Source organism: Schistocerca americana, chromosome X (assembly GCF_021461395.2).
Source record: "Schistocerca americana isolate TAMUIC-IGC-003095 chromosome X, iqSchAmer2.1, whole genome shotgun sequence".
NCBI classification, from domain to species: Eukaryota; Metazoa; Arthropoda; class Insecta; order Orthoptera; family Acrididae; genus Schistocerca; species Schistocerca americana.
The window spans coordinates 499922091-499947001 of record NC_060130.1 but is presented as its reverse complement, the minus strand read 5'-3'; positions in this window follow the sequence as shown (position 1 = coordinate 499947001).

Sequence of the window (24911 nt, the reverse complement as noted above, 5' to 3'; positions counted from 1 at the left end):
TTCAATCCTACCTTTATCAAAGTCGGAAACGTGATGGTACGCATTTCCCTTCCTTACACGAGGCATCCCAACAACGTTTCACCAGGCAACGCCGGTCATCTGCTGTTTGTGTATGAGAAATCGGTTGGAAACTTTCTTCATTTCAGCATGCTGTAGGTGTCGCCACCGGCGGCAACCTTGCGTTCATGATCTGAAAAGGTAATCATTTGCATACCACAGCATCTTCCTCCTGTCGTTTAAATTTCGCCTCTGTAGCACGTTCGTTGTGTAATAATTTTAATGGCCTGTAGTATAGATGCTTATACAGCGAAAGCGGAAGAACAAAGGACGATACGAAACAGGTAGGCATCCCCTAGCTGATCGCAAAAAAAAATGTGAAGGCTTCTCTGTTCTTTATCATCATAGAAAGTGTAACTTGTACTTTTTAACACTTGTGGACTCTTTGGTAAACACATATTTCATTAACATAAAGAAAGAAAAATTTCTTGGTGTCTTAGTCGGTTTACGAGACATTTTATTACGATACTAGGTGATAAAAGAATACTCATTCAAGTCGTGTACAGTAAAATTACAAGATTGGTGTATACAAGAAAAACAATACACTATTTGACATGTTTTGAATAAAAAGTTTTACAAATCATTTACATTGGCACGAGGGATATTTGTACAAGATACACTAACTTAAAATTTGGGAGGTATCATTGTTTGGACGATAAGAAGGTATGTCAGTTCAGGGACGTGTCTGCCCGCGGTAATTGATGCAGCCACTGCTGGAATGACTTCGCAGTTGGCTTGTATGATGTCAATAGGTCGATTAAAACCAGCTGAATGTGAGCTCTGGCTGTGCAGTTTGCAGTAGAGCTGATCATCGAAGCGCGGCCCGTCCAGGACCGTAGCCAGGGCAGACGTGCGAGCCTTGCCTCGCGCTGCCGGTTCGGGCGGGGCAGCCTCATCGACGTCCGCCGGAGAGTCGTGCGAAGAGGCTCGGCCCGCGAGCTGCGGCCTCACTGGACTGCAGCAGTATCGGGCTGAGCGAGACCGTGACGTCATCCCAAGGGCCGAGCAGTGCTGTTGCGAAAGAATCTGTATGCCACGGTCTCAGCAGAGTTGCGCATGGAGACGCCGCCCACGGGTAGCGACCTCACTGCTCCGTGAGCGACCCCGTGACGTCACTACATCAGTGCCTTGCTCAAGCACTGCTGTGCTGCACCTACGAACAGTTGGTAGCACTGACCGCAGTTGCGAGCTACGGGCTACGAGCGGTGAGTAGAGCAGTGTTTAGTGGAGTGATGTGATTTCTTAATTTCTTTCGTAACACACAAATTGAGAGCGGGAGACTAAACGTGGTTTGCAGATGAAGGAGCACATGTCAAGAGAAAAGGAAGTAAAAGAAAAACTAATCAGTGGTGAGTAGAGAACCACGAAGGCTGGAGCGAATTTGAAAAGTACAGTTTGGACCTTGTTAAAGTCTATTGTGGATTGCGTTAGGAAAAGCGTTCATTTTCTTTGCTGTTCGCTGTGCTGTGAAATTTACTCTCATGCTGAAGGGTCAAGTGGCAATTCGTACATTTCTCGCCATCCATGCGTGTCTAATAAACAAAGGTTTTATGTGGACGAAAAACGAATTCCTAAACCAGCTCAGGAGATAACTGTCGACAATTGCGTTGCTATGTGTGCGCGAGACGTATGGTCGTACGGAACTATAAGAGGTGAAGGTCTTATGGATCTTGTTCAGACGTTAATCGATACTGCAAAGGCCATTATACGTCACCCCACAACTGTGCCGCGGTACATGGCAGAAAGTGTTAAATGCTTACGACATATAATTGTGCCTGAGGTAATTGCTGATATAAAAGAACGCGAATACTCAGCAACTACGGACATGTGGACATCCAGCGCGATCGCGTGAAGAAACCATTATCTGATATGCATTGTCTCCTGTTCTATGGACTGAACTCTCAGATCTCGCATTTTCTCTACAACCCAGTTTCCAGATGAACCAAAAACGGACTGTAACATTCTAAGAGAATTGTTTACATGATTTATGTCCACCGTTATCCAATAATTTCAATGTGGAGTATATATGCGTCAATTGTCCATAAGTTCATGGTCTTTTAATTGCGGCGGAAGATCGCTTCCCTTACGTAAACAAAAGTGGTCTTCCTAATGCTCTTGATAGATAACTGGGCCATTCTAACGATAGTGTTTGGAATAAGCAGCTCACAATGTTTGAATGTCTTTGTGCGAAAAGCTCTCTGAGAACGGAGAAATAGCCCGAAATGGAGGAACTGATCTCATGCTGATGAAAGAACTTTTCACGATGTTTGCTATTCTATTACTGTAATTCTTATATGCAATCGTTTATTTTATAGCTTTTAAAACTTATGGGTTGTTATAGCGCTTCAAAGAGACGTCCAAGGAATTAGAACTGGAGTAATCACCTGCACTGCACCTTCTGTTGACAATGACAATGACAGTGTTAAACCATTTGAGTCAGGCGCCCCAGGACAGCGAAGCTTTTGAAATTGGACTTTGACATAAACGCCTCAAATTATAATTAGATGAAAAGCTATTTGTCCAGAGATACTGTGAGGTAGCAACTTTCCTCTGGCCACCATTCGTCATTTAAAAACGATATATGAAGATAAGAGGCGTAAAGTCATGAATTCGATACAGTAGTTTTCCTTCCTCACACTTCTCCAATCCCACAATACACTCTAACGACACTTCCCTTTACTGCATCTCGAACCGTCTTTTCTCTTTGTTGTCGCTAGTGGGTTCGAACGGAACTGGCTTGTCTTTCGATCTAGAAATATATGTCTCAATGTACTCTGCTCTTCTGGAAGTTACAAAAACTACATTTGATGTTCGTAAATAGGAGAGATGCTCTTTCCTACATGTTCCTCCACAACTGGTAATATGTGAATCCTTGGGAATCAATGTTGTCCTAAATGAAAGTTTGAATTTTTGCCGTATATGCACTGAAATATTAATTTTGCAGTCCTCAGGTAAAAAGAAGAGAGGAGTAATGAGGCTGGACATGTATTTCACAGCCCCACCCCACCAAAGAACAAACCATGTTGAAGCACATAAATTCTGCTACTGTATTAGGTGGATTTCTAGTGGTGAAATGTGAAGATGGGAGTGAGACATTCGAGTAGCATACACTCGATGTTATTCAACATCTACTCTGAACAATCAGTAAAGCATACAAAGATAAATTTGTAAACAGAACAATCAGTAAAGCATACAAAGATAAATTTGTAAACAGAATTAAATATCAGGGAGAAGCAATAAACATTTTGAAGTTTACCGGTGACACTACAGTTCTATCAGAGACAGCAAATAGCTTGGAATAACAGTTGAATGGAGTAGATAGTGCCCTGAAAAGGGATTATAAGTTCACCCTCAATGGAACTAAATGAAAGGTAATGTAACGTATTCGAATTAAACCAGCAGTAGCAACGGATTTTCAATAACGGTTACTACAAAAGGGGGCATAATATATGACCAACACAAAGATAGACGGATTTCGTTAATTTTCGTTGTGTTTTACGCACAAAAAACTTTTTAAAGGTATATTTATGTGTAAGAATTGTCCTAAACCTGAAAATATGAATATGACACCTGTTCTGAAAATTCACATGCACTGACAAGACCTAACTTTTTGCATTAAAATTTAATGAAAAATTTAAAACAGTTATGGTATCTGGTAGAAGAAATCATTACAAATCACAAATATATTTTTTTCAGAATTTTAAAATATAATGTACATGACTAGATTACAGTATTCTGAAAAGGTAGACAAAAAGAACCCCTTCCCTCGCCCTTGGTATTGCGAGTGTTAAATTAGTGGTTGTTAAGGGAATCAGATAACGAAATGAGACACTAAAAGTACTATTGGGCAGCAAAATAACTGATGGCCGAAGTAGAGAGGATATAAAATGAAGACTGGCTATAGCAAGAAAAGTATTAATAAAAAAGAGGCATTTGCTGCCATCGAATTTAAATTTAAGTGTTAGGAAGTACTTCTTGAAGGTATTTGTATTGTTTCCATGATCCTACTCCAGGCGGATGTAACAATGAATGGGCGCAATGGAAAATACTGAACGCGAAAATGAAGGTTTTGCCCTGTCTGAGCAAGTCTTAGGACCTCTTAACGGTGATATTATTTCCTCCACCTTGCCCTTAATATATAAATTACAACATAAAAATAAATGAATGATTAAGGGAACTAGCAACTACTAAATAATAAATGTTGTTTCTGCTTATACATTTATTGTAAATTAAAACCACTTTATATATTACATTTGTTATATGTCGATGTGCAGTGGACATAAAGAGATACAAATGAATTATTGAAGAACTGCCCAAATGCCCCTTTTTATGGCAATGCGTCTAAAATAAATAATGTGAGATGACTGATGTGATCTACATCCCAAACACTAGAAGACACTACTTTCAACAGTGGTGTGCAACCTCAGTGGAAATGAAACTTACGTGATCACAGCTGTTTAGCTTTATAGCCCTAATAAGCAGAAGTAATTAGCAATATCACCGAATGTACTGCGTCCCGTGCGTCGGAGTGATGGTTCTCGTGCACGTCTGCGACGATGGAAGAACTCCATCACAAAATAAAAAAACCCATTAAACACTAGGACGGAAGAAGGCGGTCCTCTGACTAGTATAATCTATTACTATGTGTTCCTCTCTGTATTCTACAGACAAGAAACGTGAAGTTCCAGCCGCAAGGACGGAATTCAGATAACGATCCACGTGAGTATAGACGGGAGTAGTGCTTTCAATCACTATGCACTGTGCGCTGTGTACTCAACGATGATTCCCTACCTGGAGGTGAAGTCCAGAATCGTACAAGTTAGCAAAACCTTCGGTCACCTAAAGCAACTTCCCAGTGACTTGTGCCCCTATGTCATGCAAATTAAGCTTTAGTGACTTTGCTCACATTTGTCAAATCATGATAAACGAACCCTGCGACAGTATTTCACTGGTGACAGCTTCCCCGAGCTTGAACATTATCCCCTTGGGATCGACTACGAGTCATCGAAAGTCAGTTTCGGCAAAAATGATGAGCAAGTCTAGTCCTGGGATTACGCAGATGCCTTCGCCTGCATTACGCATTACACTGCAGGTGTGTCAGTTTGTCAATCTCCTGATCCACTGGCGCAAGCCTTGTTGGCCCGATCATAAACCTTACAAACACATTTCCCCTTTCTTCTCCTCCCACCTTCTGAGGAGGCAGTGCAATCACAGATGGTGCCGAATCTGCGGCCTAAATGCATCTGTACCATTTCAGTGCCAAAAACGTCTGCAATACAACCAGCCATATTGATACTTTTCTGCGTCACCTCCTAAGAATCTACAATAAAATTACTGTCGGCAGTTGCAAATATCATCGGCACATACACTTCCCTTCACATCTGGTCCAGGCTGCAGGAATTCGCAACCACTCCGCCAGGCTATACCTCACTAATTATGCAAACAACAAACGAGGAGAACAGAACACTATGACGACAAGGACACTTAATCTAATTCTATCATAACACTTACTGTAACGTAAATTCTCCATTTGAGAGGCTACTCATGACTACTACTTCGCGTGCTTAAACGTAGTGAGCCACATTTATTGCTCAAAATGAAATACATTGCCCATTAAAAACTGCGAAAAATACCACAAAACTCTGAACTCTCGGCAAAACTCATCTTCCCCTCCCAGGAAGCTACGCATGATTAACACCTTATACACTTACAGACAATGAGCCATACTCATTCATGATAGGCAAAAATAACGTTCATATTTACTCATTCTCAGAACACAGTCTGAGTTTACTTTTCACATGTCACACACGAAAACAGAACTAAAAGCTGGTAAAAGGTGCTATGACTCGACGTGATACTCGCAGGGGAAAAAATAGAAAAAAAGCAGTGCACTCATCAACTGCACACTGATGCTGCGTGTCGGCAAAACTGCAACCCTGAGGTAGTCGAGAGTCATCGTCTCCAGGGAGGGTGGCTGGTAAGGTTCCCCTATCACTGAAATTTAGCCGTGACACACACTTCTGGCATCAAAATGTGGAGGGCCAGGATTAAGACCTCTATATGTGGAGGTCTGAGTTGAGGTGGTTGGATTGTTGTCGGGATGATGATCGATGGCTGCTCATAAAAATTTCACTATTAGTCATATATTTTACTGTACTACAAACGAGAACATTCTGTAGTCTGCCCTCTATGGCCGAAGGCTGGTTGCACCTCGTAGTTGGCCCACAGGCTTGAAGATGCCAAGCTAGAGCACTGATCTTAAAACCAGCAGCGGGGGCCCACATTTAGTGGAGGCCAAATCCCATGGTGGATGCTTGTAGCCTCATGTAGCCTTGTGGAGCAGCAGCACCTCTCCTCTTGAATAGTAGCTAACAGACTGAGACACCTTTGACCGAAAATAATGGTAATTTATGTTGGTACAGAGCGTTCTTGCTTTGCAAATCACAGCTTGTAACCATGTAGACCATAAGAAGTCTGTTAATTGGATGTGTAGTAACAGACCTACCAGCGGCTTTCAGCTTTGTTGTCCTTATGGCGGTGTCAGCCCCTTTCCTGGAGCACAATGTGGGAATCTGCCAGTGGCATTGCTTCATCGGACTAAATGGTGTATGATCGGCTCTGAGCTGGCCCACTCCCGAGATCTTTTGCAACATCCATGGCAACATCACAATGTTACTCAGTAGCGCCGAAAAATAGTGGTGGCATTACAGATCGAATAACTGATACGAAGATACAGAGTCGAAGTGGGGAAAACAAGAAATTTATGGCACAACTTCGTTTCACAGCGCATATCCTGAGGCATTAACGTCTTGTCAGTTTGGTAATGGAGAGAAGAATGTATATGTGGGTATTGGGGGGTGGGGGGGTTGTGTTAAAATTGTAGAGGGAGACAGTTTCTTGAATACAGTTAGCGGGTTCAAACTGATGCACATTGCATTAGCTGTGCAGCGCCGAAGTGGCTTGCACAGAATAGGCTAGCTTGGGCTGCTGCATCAAACCAGTCATCAGACTAAAGACCACAACAACTTCTTTGAGTAAGGGGGCGGGAGGGAGAGGTAGGCTTCTGGTCCACAATTTTGCAAGTTCTTTAATGGGAGAACTCATGAGTAAGGTAGATCTCGTGTGATTCAACGCTCTCGGCTGTTGACATGGCAAAAGACGTTTCTATATTGCTTTAAATTAACGGCTTGCTCATTCTCGTATGAGAAAAGCTATTTATCTCACATTGTTGGCCGGTGCCACCAAGTGATGTAGCGGTTCTTATATTATTTTGCTGTTGTAAACAGAAGTGTCTCTGATATGACGTTAATCTGCAACTATACAGTATAAGTGGTCAATATCCAACAATAGCAACAACATCTCTCGAAGGTGAATGAGCGAGTGGAAGTTGTGAGCTGTAACTGTTACCTCGCCTGCTTGCGAAGGTGGAAGGAAGATAGACAACGTAAAGAAAATAGTCGTGATCACCTACTACTTACCACCAGGTAGTCAGCTCAATATTGTCAATTGAAATTAACCGAGCAGTGCTTGTTGTTTCCAGTTGTGATTTCCTCATACTCCAGGTTTGTGTTCCAGAGAAGCGCAAAGTTATAGATGTGGCTCCAACGTAATTTTCCTAGGGCAAGTGGATAACGCGATCGGTCAATCGAATTATGCTGTTTATTTAATTGAGTATCAGACTTCGTTTCTGAAAGACTGTATGTTCTTTGGTGCCTCATAAAAGATCTGATAAACTGCTAATCAATACTTGAATCACATCAAGGGCGAACGGACTCCACGTCAGCAGTTTTGCCTTTCTTTCACGAATAGCTGTATACAAAGCTGATAAAGACATTAATACAAAGAGATATGTTATGTTTGTTAAATTAATACATTTGAAAGGTATTAATTTAAATATACTCGAATGCGAGAGGCGTTTGAAAAGTCCGTGCAAAGTCCGAGAGATGCCACCACCGGCGCCTATCGAGGTCATGTTTAGTTAGTAGCATCTCTGGAAAGAGCGCACACCAAGTTTCAGTTATATTGGTCCATTTCTTTGTGTTTGACATATGTGTTAACCAAGGAAATAGAGTGACTGTCAAAATATGGACGAAAAAGAATTTCGTGTTGTAATTAAACATTACTTTATGAAAGGCAAAACGCCTTAGGAGACTAAGGAGAAGCTTGATAAACATTACGGTGACCCTGCGTCTTCGATTAGAACCGTTTATGAGTGATTACAAAATTTTAGGAGTGGCCATATGGGCACAAGTATGCCGAACGTTCTGGACGCCCTGTGGAGGTTACCACTCCAGAAATCATTGATAAAATCCATAATATGGTGCTGGATAACAGAAGAGTTGAGGGGCGTGAGATTGCTAGTGCTGTGGGCATCTCGAATGAACGGGTACATAATATTTTGCACTAACGTTTGGACATGAGAAAGCTATCCGCAAGTGGCACTTCGCACATTTCTCTCCATCCATGCGCATCTAATAAACAAGTGTCTTATGTGGACCAGAAACGACTTCCTAAAACTGCTCAGGAGATAACTGTCGATAAATGCGTGGCTATGTGTGCAGGAGACGTAAGGTCGTATGGAACTATAAGAGATGAAGGTCTTGTGAATCTTGTTCAACGTTAATTGACACTGCAAAAGTTATTATGTCTCAACCCACAACTGTGCCGTGGTACATAGCAGAAGGTGCTAAAGGCCTGTGACATATAATTATGACTGAGGTAACTGCTCACATAACAGAAGGTGAATATTCAGCAATTACAGACATGTGGACATCAAGTGCGAGAAGAAACAATTATCTGACATGTACTGTCTCCTGTTTCATTGACTGGACTCTCAGCTCTCTCATTTTGTTTACAACTCAGTTTCCAGATGAATCAACAACGGGCGTGAACATTCTAAGAGAATTGTTTGGACGATTTACGTCTCTTGGAATCCACGACTCTACTTTGAAAAACATGCAGCACACAACTGATCAAGATACCAACAATGTCGTGGCACTAGGCGATTGAATTGTTCCTGCCATATGCTAAATACAGGGCTACGAAATAATTTTGACGCCGAGTATATATGCGTCAATTGTTCATAACTAGATGGTCGTTTGACTGCAGCGAAAGAACGCGTCACTTACGTAAAGAAAAGTGGTCTTCTTAATGCTCTTGACAAATCACTGACCCCGTCTAACGATACTCGCCGGAATAAGCAGCTGACAATGTTAGAATGTCTTTGTCCGAAAAGCTCTCTGAGAATGGAGGAATAGCCCAAATTGAAGGAACTGATATTACGCTGATGAAAGAACTTTTAACGGTATGTATGCTATTATATTACTGTAATTGTTATATGGAATAGTTTATTTTATAGCTCTTAAAACGTAAGGGTTTTTGTAGCTCTTCAAAGCGGCGTCCAAGGAATTAGAACTGCAGAATCACCTACACTGCACCATCTGTTGTGATGGACAATGACAATGTTAAAGCATTTGAGTCAGGCGCCCCAAGACAGAGAAGCTTCTGAAATCGGACTTTTACATAAACGCCTCAAATTATCCTTAGATGAAAAGCTATTTTTCCAGATATACTGTGAGGTAGCAACTTTCCTCTGGCACCCATTCTTCATTTAAAATTATATCTGAAGATAAGAGGCGTAAAGTCATGAAAAGGATACAATAGTTTTCCTTCCTTATACTGCTTCAATCCCAGAATACACTCTAACGACATTTCCCTTTACTGCATCTCTAACAGTCTTTTCTCTTTGTTCTCGCTAGTGGGTTCGAACAGAACTGGGTTATCTTTCGGTCTAGAAATAGTTATCTCAATGTTCTCTGCTCTTCTGGAAGTTACAAAAATAACATTTAATGTTCTGAAATGGATTTTGGTGTCCTCAGGTACAAAGAAGGGAGGTATCATGAAGCTGGACAGGTATTTCAGAGCCTCACCCCATAAAAAACAAGTCTTGTTGAAGCACATATATTCTGATACTCCGTCCGCTGGATTTCAAGTTGTGCAATTTGAAAATGGGAGTTAGACTTTAGGGTAGCCTACAATCGATATTATTGAACATCTACACCGAACAACCGGTAAAGCATACAAGGATAAATTTGTAAACAGATTTAAATATTAGGGAGAAGCAATAAACATTTTGAAGTTTCCCAGTGACACTGCATTTCTGTCAAACACAGCAAAGAACTTGGAATAACAGACGAGTGGAATAGATAGTGCCCTGAATAAGGATTATAAGATAACCCTCAATGTAACTAAATGAAAGGTAATGGAATTTGTTCGAATTAAACCTAGCAGTACAACGGATTTTCCATAATGTGTACTACAAAGGGGGCATAATATATGACCAACACAAAGATATAAGGATTCCATTAAATTTCGTTATATTTTACGAACAACTTACTTTTTAACGATATATTTACGTGTAAGAAGTGTCCTAAACCTGAATATGAATATGACACCTGTTCTGAAAATTCACATGCACCAAAAAGGCCTAAATTTTTGCGTTCAGATTACAGTACTCTGAAAAGCTAGGCATAAAACAATTTTTTTTTTCAAAATTTTTAAATATAATGGTCATAATTGGATTACAGTGTTCTGAAAAGGTAGGCATAAAGTACCCCTTCCCTCCCCCTTGGTAATGCGAGGGTTAAATCAGGTAGTGTTAAGGGAATCAGATTACGAAATGAGGCAGTAAAAGGACTATTGGGCAGCAAAATAACTGATGATGGCCGACATAGAGAGGATATAAAATGAAAACTGACTATAGCAAGAAAAGTATTAATGAAAAGGAAGGATTTGCTAACATAAAATATAAATTAAGTGTTAGGTAGTATTTCCAGAAGGTATTCTGTGATTTCCTAGATGCTACTCCAGGCGGGTGTAATAATGAATGTGCGCAATGGAAAATACTGAACGCAAATATAAAGATTTGGCTCTGTCTAATTACCCCCTGAAGCAGATCTTAGGATCTCTTGCTCTTCAACATATAAATTATAACACAAAAATAAATGAATGATTAAGGGAACTAGTAACTACTAAATATTAATGTTGTTTCTGCTTATACATTTATTGTAGATTAAAACCCCTTTCTATATTATAAATGATATAACACGATGTGCAGTGGACATAAAGAGATGCAAATGAATTTCATTACTAATATTATTGATCAACTGCCCGAATGACCCTTGTTATGGCTACACCATCAATTATAAATAACGCGACATGACTGACGTCATCTATGTCCCAAACACTAGAAGACACTACTATCAAAAAAGATTTACAGTGGTGTGCAACCTCAGTGGAAATGAAACTTACGTGATCACAGCTTTTAAGCTTTGTAACCCTAATAAGCCATAGCAATTAGCAATATCACCGAATGTACTGCGTCGCGTGCGACTGAGTGATGGTTCTCGTACACGTCTGCGACGATGGAAGAACTCCAGCCACAAAATAAAAAACTCATTAAACACTAGGACGGAAGAAGGCGGTCCTCTGACTAGTATATTCTAATACTATCTTGTTCTGTCTGTATTCTACAGACAACAAACTAGAACTCCAAGCCACACGTCGGTATTCATATAACTTCTCAACGTGCGTATAGACAGGAGAAGTGCTCTCAATCACTAAACGCTGCGGACTCAGCGACGATTCCCGAATCGGAGGCGAAGACCAGAATCGTATAAATTAGCAACGCATTCTGTCACCTAAAGAAACTGCCCAGTGCATTGTGGCACTATATCATACAAATTAAGCTTTAGTGATTTTGCCCGCGTTTGTCCTTCATGAAAAACGAACCTTGCGACAGTATTTCACTGGTGACTGCTTCATCCAGCTTGAACATTATCCCCCAAAGTTCCAAGGCGCTTCATCGAAAATCAGTTTCAGCATGATGCTTGATCAGAAAGTCTAACCCTAGAATTGCGCAGCAGCCTTCGCCTGCATCACGCATTACACTGCAAGTGTTGTCACTTTTGTCAATCTCCTGATCCACTGGCACAAGCCTTGTCGGCCCGATCATTAACCTTACAAATACATGTCCTCTTTCTTCTCCTCCCACGTTCTGAGGAGGCAGTGCCGTCACAGATGGAGCTGAATCTGCGTCCTTCGGAAATACTAAATGCGTTGTACCATTTCTGTACCCGCAACATCTGCAATACAATCAGCCTTATTGATAGCTTTCTGTGCCACCTCCTAAGTATCTACAACAAAATTACTGTCGGCAGTTGCACTCTGCAGGACACAAAAATCATCGGCACATGCACTTCCCTGAACATCTGGTCCAGGCTGCAGAAATTTGCAACCTCTCCGCCATGGTGTCTCCCACAAATAATGCAAACAACAAAGGTGGCGAACAAAACAGTACGATGGCAAGGACACTTAATTTAATTCTTTCCTAATACTTACAGTAACTTAACTTCTTCGCTTGAGCGTCTACTCAGGACTACTACTTTAGGTGCTTAAACCGCTCAGCCTGCAAGATCCGGGCAATCGCAGCGGGTGGGATAATTGGTAGTTGGGAGCTCCAACGTTAGGCGCGTTATATGGCCCCTTAGGGACTTGGCTGACAAGAAGGGTAAGAAATCCAATGTGCACTCCGTGTGCATGCCGGGTGGAGTCATTCCAGATGTGGAAAGGGTCCTCCCGGATGCCACGAAGAGCACAGGGTGCCGCCAACTGCAGGTGGTTGCTCACGTCAGTGCCAGTGATGTGTGACACTTTGGACCAGAAGAGATTCTCTCTGGTTTCGAGCGACTAACAGAAGTGGTAAAGGCTGCCAATCTTGCTTGCAAGATGAAAGCAGAGCAGACCATTTGCAGCATAGTCGACAAGACCGATTGCGGACATCTGGTACAGAGCCGTGTGGTGGGTCTGAATCAGAGGCTCACACGGCTCTGCGATCGTGTAGGTTGCAGATTCCTCGACTTTTGCCAACGGGTGGTTGGGTTTCAGGTTCCGCTGAATAGGTCAGGTGTCCACTATACGCAGGAGGCGGCTACACGGGTAGCAGGGGAGTGTGGCGTGGATTGTGTTTTTTTAGGTTAGAGGGTCACGGGAAATCACAAGAAGGGCTTCAGTCACAAAGGGTGCAAGCTAAACACAGGAAGAAAGTAGATACATGAATCATTGGGATAGCAGTTGTAAATTGTCGTAGCTGTGTTGGGAATGTACCAGAGCTCCAAGCGCTAATAGAAAGCACTGATGTTCAAATCGTTATAGGCACTGAAACCTGCCTAAAATCGGATATAAGATCAGCCGAAATTTTTGCGAAGAACCTAACGTTGTGCCAGCCGGGTTGGGGGAGCGATTCTAGGCGTTACAGTCCAGAACTGCGAGACTGCTACGGTCCCAGGTTCGAATTCTGCCTCGGGCATGGATGTGTGTGATGTCCTTAGGTTAGTTAGGTTGAAGTAGTTCTAAGTTCTAGGGGACTGGTGACCTCAGAAGTTAAGTCCCATAGTGCTCAGAACCATTTGAACCAAACGACGGAGCTGATCCTCCTTGGTACAAAAACGGGTTAAGACACTGTTGCAGAAACAACGAAACAAACATGCCAAATGTAAACAGACGCAAAATCCCCACGATTGGTGATCTTATACAGAAGGTCGCTCTATAGCGCGAGACGCCTACAACAGTTGCCGCAACGAAACTTTGTCTCGAAACCTGGCAGAAAATGCAAAATGATTCTGGTCGTATGTGAAGTACATAAGCGGCAAGAAACAATCAATGCCCCTCTCTGCGAGATAACAACGGAGTTACTATCGAAGACGGTGCTGCCAAAGCAGAGTTACTAAACACAGCCTTCCGAAATGCCTGCACAAAGAAGACGAAGTAAATATCCCAGAATTCGAATCGAGAACAGCTGCCAATATGAGTAATGTAGAAGTAAATATCCTCGAACTAGTGAAGCAACTCAAATCACTTAATAAAAACAAGTCTCCTGGTCCAGACTGTATACCAATTAGATTCCTTTCCGAGTATGCTAAAGCATTAGCTCCTTACTTATTAATCATATACAGCCGTTCCCTCCACGAAAGAGCGGTACCCAAAGACTGGAAAGTTGCACACGTCACACCAATATTCAAGAATGGTACTAGGAGTAATCCACTAAATTACAGACCCGTATCATTAACGTCGATATGCTGCAGGATTGTAGAACATATATTGTGTTTGATAATTATGAATTACCTCGAAGGAAACGGTCTATTGACACACAGTCAACCCGGTTTTTGAAAACATCGTTCCTGTGAAACACAACTAGCTCTTTATTCACACGAAGTGCTGAGTGCTATTGACAAGGGCTTTCAGATCGATTCCGTATTCCTGGATTTCCAGAAGGCTTTTGACACTGTACCACACAAGCTGCTCGTAGTGAAATTGCGTGCTTGTGGAATATCGTCTCAGTTATGTGACTGGATTTGCAATTTCCTGTCAGAGAGGTCACAGTTCGTAGTAATTGACGGAAAGTCATCGAGTAATACAGAAGTGATTTCAGACGTTCCCCAAGGTAGTTTTATAGGCCCTTTGCTGTTCCTTATCTATATAAACGATTTGGGAGACAATCTGAGCAGCCGTCTTCGGTTGTTTCCAGATAACCCTGTCGTTTTTGACTAATAAAGTCGTCAGAAGATCAAAACAAAATCCAAAACGATTTAGAAGAAATATCTGAATGGGGCGAAAAGTGGCAGTTGACCTCAAATAAAGAAAAGTGTGAGGTTATCGACATGAGTGCTAAAATGAACTCTTTAAACTTCGGTTACACAATAAATCAGTCTAATCTAAAAGCCGTATGTTCAACTAAATACCTAGGTATCACAATTACGAACAGCTTAAACTGGAAGGAGCACATAGGAGCTGTTGTGGGGAGGCTCAAGAAAGGCTGCGTTTTATTGGCAGGACACTTAGAAAATGTAACAAACCTACTAAGGAGGACACTACGCTACAAGAGGATACTATGCTTGTCCGTCCTCTTTTGGAATATAGCTGCGCAGTGTGGGATCCTTAACAGATAGGACAGACTGAGTACATCGAAAAAGTTCAAAGAAAGGCAGCACGTTCTGTATTATCACGAAATATGGGAGAGATTGTCACAGAAATGATGCAGGATATGGGCTGGAAATCATTAAAAGAAAGGCGTTTCTCGTTACGACGGAATCTTCGCACGACATTCCAATCACCAACTTTCTCCCCTGAATGCGAAAATATTTTGTTGACATCGACCTAGATAGGGAGGAACGATCATCACGATAAAATAAGGAAATCAGAGCTCATACAGAATGATATATGTGTTCATTCTTTCCGCACGCTATACGACATTGGAATAATAGAGAATTGTGAAGGTTGGTCGATGGTCCCTCTGCCAGGCACCTTAATGTGATTTGCAGAGTATCCATGGTGATGTAGATGTGCGTGTGGAGGCCTGAGTTGAAGTGGTGGACTGTTGTCGGGATGATGATAGATGGCTACTCATAAAAACTTCACTATTAGTCATAATTTTACTGAAGAACAAACTAGAACATTCTGTGGTGCAACGTACTCCATAATGTGTGCTGAAGACAGTGAGTGTTAAGGAACTGATGAAATAGGTGGTCATGGTGTCAAGTGACTGCCTTCTATGGCGGAGGGATGTTTGCACCTGGTAGTTGGCCTGAAGGTGGCCCACTGGCTGGAAGATGCTAAGCCACAGCACTGATCTTAAGACCAGAAGCAGGGGCCCACAGTTAGTGGACGCCAAATCTCGTGGTGGCTGCTTGTAGTATCACGTCGCCTCGTGGAGCTGCATACACCTCTCCTGGTAAGTAGTAGCTACCAGACTGAGACACCTTTGACTGAAAATAATTGTAATTTATGTTGGGTCAGACCGTTCTTGCTTTGCAAATCACAGCTCGCAACCATATAGACCATAAGAAGTCTGTTGTTTGGATGTGTAGCAACTGGCCTACAAACGCCTTTCTGCTGTGTAGTTTTTATGGCAGTGCCAGACCCTTTCCTGGAGCACAATGTGTGGGAATGTGCTAATGGCATTGGTGCATCTGACGTAATGGTGTTTGGTCGGCCCTGAGCTGGCCCACTAACTAAGTCTTTTGCAACAGCCACAGCAATATCACTTTTGTATCCCGCCTGGAATGCAGCGCGTGGGTTTGTTCCTGTAAACAGAAAGGTTGACTGAATGAAGGAAGTGAGTAGGAGCAGGAGAAGGTGAACATCTCTTGGTTTTACTATATCACAATATTAACTTAATACATAACTTTGCACTGAGGTGCGAAACCTTAGACCCATCGTAAGTAGTACAGAGTCTCAATAACAAGCGAAGTCTCCCGGCCATCTGCTCTTGATCAAGATGGGCAGAATCTGTCACGGAGCTCTTAGACCTTCACAGCAGCGGTTAGAAGGCGCTGTCGTCGGTGTCTGTTGTAGTACCAACTTAAGAACTTTCACCTACGCCGTGGCATCGTACCTATCGGTACCACATCCCTCCCCCCTGAAACGATGCACTGTCATTGAGTGTGGGTCCGGCGACAGGTGGAGGCAGCCAGAGGGGCGCAGCTGAGGGGACGGACTGCGGAACTGCTGATGCGTGCTGTCCACCCGCGAACCCGAATTGCTCACGACAGGGACGAGGAAAACGCCCCATGGAAAACCTGCCCACTCCACGCACCACCACTGGGTATGCTCGGATGAGGAGGCGGAGCAACGACATACATGATTTTGTGTGTGACGAGGCAGCCTCTGCGTCCATCGGAACCGGCACTGCGGAGGAACACGTCGGCGGCGGCGGCAGCCGGAGATGGCGCCGTGGTGGCGGCGAGAGGCGGCCGTCCCGTGCGGGGAACCGGACTGACAGCGGCGACTTCGACAACGGCAGGCACGCCCGCGGCGGGGGCGCGAGTGGCGGAGGGGCCCTCGGTGGAGTCGTGGGCTGAGGCGGCGGAATCCGTGAAGCTTCCAGTTCTGCCGGAAACCAACCAGCGGCAGAAAACCGAGGAGGGCACAAACGGATCTGGTTCCGGTGTCGCTTATCAGTGCTGAGAGACCATAAATGACACATAAGGCGCGGCCAAGCTGGCGAAGAATGCGTCCCTGCTCCCAGCGCTGCCTGCCAGAGAAAACGCAATAGATCACTAAATCATGTGGCGCCAAGCCAGAACGACACGAAGCAGCGGGAACGCGCGGCGGCGGGTGCAATGGCTGCAGGAGCGACCGATGGGCGTGGCCATGTAGCAATTCCGCTGGGGAACGGGTGCCGAGCAGCTGCCAGCAATATGAAGCAAGGAAAGTCCAGAGCGCATGCTCGCGAGAGTGCGTGGCGTGCAATTTGCTCATCTGTGACTTAAACATACGCACAAAGCGTTCAGCCTCGCCATTTGCCTGAGGGTGGAATGGGGCTGAGGTCAGATGGCGAATGCCATTAGCAGCACAGAACACTTCAAACTCAGAGGACATGAATTGGGGGCCATTGTCGGAGACAATAACTTCAGGGAGGCCCTCAATGCAGAAAACAGACGTCAAACCCTTAATAGTACTGGCAGATGTAGAAGAAGACAGAGGTACAACAAAAGGAAAGTTACTGTACTCATCAATGACTATTAACCAGCAGGTGTCCTAGAAAGGACCCGCACAATCAATATGAACGCGCTGCCAAGACGCAGTAGGAGTCAGCCACGCAAAGAAGCGCTGGCGGGGAGCACATTGATGCTCCATACAAGAGCAACAGTTATCAAGCAAATTCTTAATATGTTTATCAATGTCGACCCAAGTGCAGTGACGATGCGTTAGTTGCTTCATCGGCACTATATCCCAATGACCAGCGTACAGCAAGCGGAGAATCTGCATAGCAGATGGAGGCCATTGAGTACGAATATACTGCAAAAGAATCTGCAAAGATGCATCGGCGGCTGTCGCGGAAGCAATGCGACGAAAATCCACCGGTAAACCATCAGCTAATTCCTTATCTTGTGAATCAATAAACATGCGGGACAATCCGGCAGAATCAGACACTTCGTCAGGACCGACAGGCAGACGAGACAAAGCACCAGCATTGCCTTGCCGGGCCGTGGGCCGAAACAAGATTTTGTAATTGTAGTTAGACAGAAACAAAGACCAGCGTTGGAACTTTTGTACAGTACGGGTCAGAACTGGCTTTGACGGGTGGAACAACGACATCAAAGGCTTATGGTCGGTGACCAAATACAACTTGCGACCGCTCAAAAAATCATGAAACTTTGTCATGCCATATACAATAGTTAAAGCTTCTTTCTCGATTTGAGAATAGTTTTGGTGGGCACAATTGAGCAACATAGACGCAAAAGCTATCGGGCGATCGACAGACATGCGGTGTGAGAGAACCGCTCCGATGGCGTGAGAAGATGCATCGACAGCTAAAACAACGGGTTTAGAGGGATCGAAAGGAATCAAACAGCGATCACTCAACAAAGCAGATTTGATCTCGTGGAAAGCAGACTCTCATTCCGAAGACCTAACAAAAGGAACGTTCCTACGCCGAAGGCGATGCAAAGGCGCTGCAGTCTCCGCTGCATTTGCTATAAACCGAATATAATATAAAATTTTGCCCAGCACAGACTGAAGTTCTTTCAAGTTCCTGGGTGCTGGCAAGTCTCTAATTGCACTGAGATTTGACGGCGAGGGGTGGATACCCTGTTCGTTAATCATATGTCCTAAATACTGATTCTCAGTTTGCAAAAATTTGCACTTCCTCTTTTACACTTTAGTCCTGCCTGCAAAAGTACAATAACTAAGGCACGTAAATTCTGCAAATGTTCGTGAGGGGTGCGGCCTTATACCTCTATATCGTCCAGATAATTTGAGCAGCCAGGGACACTGGTCCATAACTGCTGCAAATAAGACAGGAAAATAGCAGGAGGCGAAGCACAACCGAACGGACGGCGGCGAAACTTGAGCAATCCAAGGTGGGTGTGTATCACAAAATAACGCTGCGACTGTTCTTAAAGCGGAATCTGAAAGTATGCGTCCCGCAAGTGGAAAAGAATTTTCCCACACCAAGCTTAAAAAATCAGGACGCAGTAAGGGAAATGTAGCTACCACTGTCAAGGGTTTTACTGTAGACTTAAGGTCAGCACAAATACGGAGACGACCGTTTGGTTTCTTCACACACACTATAGGCGAAGCCCATGGCGAAGTAGAAACAAGTGCAGTAACAACAATGTCTTGAAAATGCTTACGTTCAGAAGCCACGGCGTCGCACAAGCGTGCAGTACCAGGCGTGCACGCCGGAAAATAGGAATGGCATTGTCTTTAACTACAACATGCGCTGCAAAGTCTGTGGCACAACCAAGGCCATCAGAAAAGAGTTCAGCAAAATCATCGCATAGTGTGGTAACAGTTTCTGCATGGTCAATAGTGTTGATGCAAAGTACATTGTCCTGAATTGCGAGACCAGAAAGTTCAAATGCGTCCATGCCAAAAATATTCGTAGCATCACTAGAGCTGAGCACATGGAAAGACACTGTATGGGTAGGGCACCATATGTAGCTTGCAAACTACACACGCCAAGCAATGAGACTTCCTGTCCAGTAAGTGCAGTCAGCGTGGAATGGGAACGAAGAAGCGGGAGTGAATTAAGCAAGTCATACGTCGATTTGTTCAGTAAAGAAACTGACGCACCAGTGTCCAGCTGCATGCGAACAGAACATTCACAAATGAGCAAAGTCACAAAAAGTTTCCTGAATGCGAGAGGAAGTGTCTGGTAAAACCTGATCCACACGACGAGCTGTCGAAGAAGGTGAAGTAGATGGCTTTGAATAAATGGCATTATTATCCATAGGCTGATGTGAATCATGGTCATGACGGTTGCCGTTGCGGTGACGCCCACGCGAGTAACGCGAAGGGGGAGAGATTTGGCGAATTAGAGTTTCTCTTACTACACATAGCTTGCACATGTCATTTCTTATTACAAAAATAGCACAGTGCCTGACGGGATGGGCAAATGTCCCGTGGGTTGGCACGAAAGCAGTTCGGACATGATTTCAGTTTCTTCGTGGGTGGCTGGTGTGAAATTTGTTTACTTGCGCGCGAGCGGCGCGGCGTGGCTGGCCGTGCTGGCGGGTGGGAGGGCACGTGTTGTGCCGCGCTAACAGTACACACACCCGGGGTCACGTCGAACGTGGAAGCAGCCATGGCTAATTTATCTTGTCTGTTTAGCAAGTCCACTACTTCCTACAAAGACGGGTTTTTAAATATGAGGAATTGTTCGCGGATGCGGTGATCCACCACATTTTGCGCAATAGCGTCTGTAATCATTACATCCGCATATGAGCGTCCACACGAGCAATTTAAGTCACAATCAGAAGTTAGTCCCTGAAGGCCCGCTAACCAAGCTTTATTCGACTGATTAGAGCCACGCGTGAGGCGAAGGAATTTGTAGCGTGCAGCAACCACATTTACACTATTACGAAAGTGGGAGTTCAAAGCATCAATCACTTCATCGTAAAAAAATGGTTCAAATGGCCCTGAGCACTATGGGACTTAACTTCTGAGGTCATCAGTCCCCTAGAACTTAGAACTACTTAAACCTAACTAACTTAAGGACATCACACACATCCATGCGCGAGGCAGGATTCGAGCCTGCGACCCTAGCGGTCGCGCGGTTCCAGACTGTAGCGCCTAGAGCCACTCGGCCACTCCGGCCGGCACTTCATCGTAAGTTTTAGTTTCTGGGCAGGTAGTGGGAAACAATTTCACGAGCACACAGTACAACACAATATCCGCATTGGCAATGAAAAAAGCAAGCCCCTCTGTATCTGGTATGTTGTAAGCTGCGAAGTGTGCCTTGAGCTGTGCGATGTATTGTGGCCAGCGTTGAACGTCAGGATCAAAGGCACGAAATGGCGACGCCGTTGGCGACGGAGTCGGTACAGGCGGTGGCGTCGGAGGCACCGAAGTAGCTGCAGTTTGTAGTGTGACCAGTCCATTTATGGCAGCAAGCAGTTGCGTCATTTGCTGAGCCATGGTTTCCACAAATGAAAGTCTTGTAGCGAATGGTGGGAACACTTAGAGACAGTCACTCAGCCACACGGTTCAAATGGCTCTGAGCACTATGCGACTTAACTTCTGAGGTCATCAGTCGCCTAGAACTAAGAACTAATTAAACCTAACTAACCTAAGGACATCACACGCATCCATGCCCGATCAGCCACACGGGGATATCACAAAAAAGCTAAAGCATTACCGAGCAAAAAACGAAATGAAAGGAGAGGAAAAAAATTTTTTTTATCCCAGTTCGTCGCCAAGTTTTGTATCCCGCCTGGAAGGCGGCGGGTGGGTCGGCTCCTGTAAACTAAAGGTTGGCCGAATGACGGAAGTGAGTAGGAGCAGGAAAAGGTGAAACTCTCTCGGTACTGCTCTTAGAAATGGTTTTACTGTATCACAATATTAACTGAATACATAACTTTTCACTGAGCTGCGAAGCCTTAGACCCGTCTATGTAGTACATAATCTCAATAGCAAGCGAAGTGTCCTGGCCGTCTGCTCTTGATCAAAATGGGCAGAATCTGTCGCGGAGCTCGTAGACCTGCACAGCACCGGTTAGAGGGTGCTTCGTCGTTGTCTGCCGTAGTGCCAACTTAAAAACTTCCACCTACGCCGTGGCATCATAGCTATATCGATACCACGATCACAATTTTCTCAGTAGCGCTGAAAATTAGTGGTGGCGTTGCATATCGAATAACTGATACAAAGATACTGAGTCGAACTCGGGAAAAACAAGAAGCTTAATGCATGACTTCGTTTTAGAGGGCTTATCCTGAGGCAACAAGGAATTGTCAGTTGGGTAATGGAGGGAAGTGTGTGTATGTGGGTGTTGGGGAACTATTTATCTCACATTGTTGGCCGATTCAAACAACTGATGTAACGGATCATGTATTATTTTGTTGATGTAAACAGAAGTGTCTCTGGAATGACGTTAAACTGCAACCTTACATGGAGTGACAACGGAAACAAGCTCTCTCGAAGGTGTTTGAGCAAGTGGAAGTTGTGAGCTGTAACTGTTACCTTGCCTGCTTGCGAAGGTGGAAGGAAGATAGAGAATGTAAAGAGAAATGGTTCAAATGGCTCTGAGCACTATGGGACTTTACAGACATGGTCATCAGTCCCCTAAAACTTAGAACCACTTAAACCTAACTAACCTAAGGACAGCACACAACACCCAGTCATCACGAGGCACAGAAAATCCCTGACCTCGCCGGGAATCGAACCCGTGAACCCGGGCGTGGGAAGCGAGAACGCTAACGCACAACCGCGAGCTGCAGACAATGGAAAGAAAGTAGTCGTGATCACCTATCACTTACCAGCAGGTAGTCAGCTTAGTAATGTCAATTGAAAATAACCGAGCAGTGCTTGGTGAGTCCTGTTGTAGTTTCCTATTACTCCAGGTTGGTGTTCGAGAGAAACGCAAAGTTACAGATGTGGCTCCAATGTAATTTTCATAAGGCAAGTGCATAACGCGATCGGTCAATCGAATTATGCTGTGTAGTTAATTGAGTAACGGAATTCGTTTCATAAAGACTGTAGGTTCTTTGGTGCACCATAAAAGATCTGATAAATTGCTAATCAGTGTTTGGATCACACCAGTGGCGGACGGGCTTCACGTCAGCAGTTTTACATTTCTTTCACGAATGGCTGTATACAAAGCTGATAAAGACATTAATACAAAAAGATATGTTTATTTGTTAAATTAATACATTTGAAAGGTATTAATTTAAATATACTCGAATACGAGAGGCGTTTGAAAGGTCCGTGCAAAGTCCGAGACATGCCACCACCGGCGTCTATCGAGGTCATGTTTAGTTAGTAGCATCTTTGGGAAGAACGCACACCAAGTTTCAGTAATATTAGTCTATTCCTTTGTGTTTGGCATTCGCGTGAATCAAGGAAGTAGAGTTGTGGCGATTCGTGAATGAGTCGTTCATTTGAACGACTGTAAATAAAGAATCGTAAGAATCGAATCGTCATACGGACGAATCGTCGTTCAAAAGAATCGTAAGAACGATTACGTGTTTCCGACTCGTGACGATTCCAAGTTCCAACGATTCATCGAGTCTTGGTACGCTATGCTTCGAAGGGAACTTCCGAATCTTGCCGAGTCGTGCCGAATGATTACGACCGCCAGATGGCAGTCAAGTGGAGGATACGTGTGAACAGAGGAAGTTCGGAACGAACAAACCAAGCTGACACTTGGCGGTGGCTGACTGGAACGAGCGTAAAGGCATTTCCCATTTACTGTCGCTACCATCAGCCACCGCGCCGACGTCAGTTTAGTTTGCGCGAGTAGTACACGAACTAGTGATGACAGAAACGATATACAGCGAGTACACAGCTCCCAATACACACGATTAAAATCAAGAAATCCAAGTATGATGAATAAATACGTGCCTCTAATTGTTGCAGATGCAAAGCAAAACACACACACCTTCTTTACACACGAGCAATAGCACTTGGATTTTGTATTATATACCGCGTATCTCGAAAACGGGAAAAAGAATCGTGTTGCCCAACTCTACAAGGAAGTCGAGTGACTGTCAAAAATGGACGAAAAAGAATTTCGTGTTGTGATTAAACATTACTTTATGAAAGGCAAAACGCCTCAGGGGACTAACGAGAAGCTAGATAAACATTACGGTGACTCTGCGCCTTAGATCGGAACAATTTATAAGTAATTTCAAAATTTTAGGAGTGGCCATATGGGCACAAGTATGCTGAACGTTCTGGACTCCCTGTCGAGGTTACCACTCCAGAAATCATTGATAAAATCCATAATATGGTGCTGGATGACAGAAGAGTTGAGGTGCGTGAGATTGCTTGTGCTGTGGGCATCTCGAATGAACGGGCACATAATATTTTGCACTAACATTTGGACATGTGAAAGCTATCCGCAAGATGTGTTCTGCGATTGCTCACGCTTGACCAAAAACGGAATTGTGCGAAGTGTTGCAAGGATGTTTTGCAGCTGTTCAGAAGAATCCGCAGAACTTTGAGCGTCGTTTCGTCAATGCGGATAAAACATGGATACATTACTATACTCCTGAGACCAAACAACAATCTAAACGATGGGTTACCAAGGGAGAATCTGCACCAAAAAAGGCGTAGACCATTTCTTGGGCCGGAAAGGTTATGGCGACTGTCTTTTGGGAATCGCAAGGAATAATTATCATCGACCATCTGGAAAAGGGTAAAACTATTACAGGTGAATATTATTCATTGTTATTGGATCTTCCTTTTCCATCACGACAATGCACCAGCACACACGTTAGCAGTTGTGGTCGCAAAATTAATGGAAAACGGATTCGACTCGTTTCACATCCGCCCCCCCCCCCCCCCCGCCCTATTCTCCAGACTTGGCTCCCTCGAACTACTATTTGTTCCCCAATTTGAAGAAATGCCTGGCAGGACAAAGATTTTATTCAAACGAGGAGGTGATTTCAGCATCAGTTAGCTATTTTGCAGACTTATAGAATTCCTATTATTCGGAAGGGATCAACAAATTAGAACAGCTTTGGACGAAGTTTATAAGTCTAAAAGGAAACTATGTAGAAAAATAAAAAATGTTTACCCCAAACATGTAAGCAGTATTTATTTTTGCACGGACTTTTGAAACGCCCCTCATATAATTGATGAAAGGAAAGAATACAAAAATGCAGTAAATGAAGCAGGCAAAAAAGGATACAAACGTCTCAAAAATGAGATCGACAGGAGGTGCCAAATTGCTATGCGGGGATGGCTAGAGAAGAAATGTAAGGATGTAGAGGCGCACATCACCAGGGGTAAGTTAGATACTGCCTACTGGAAAATTAAAGAGATCTTAGGAGAAAAGAGAACTACTAGCATGA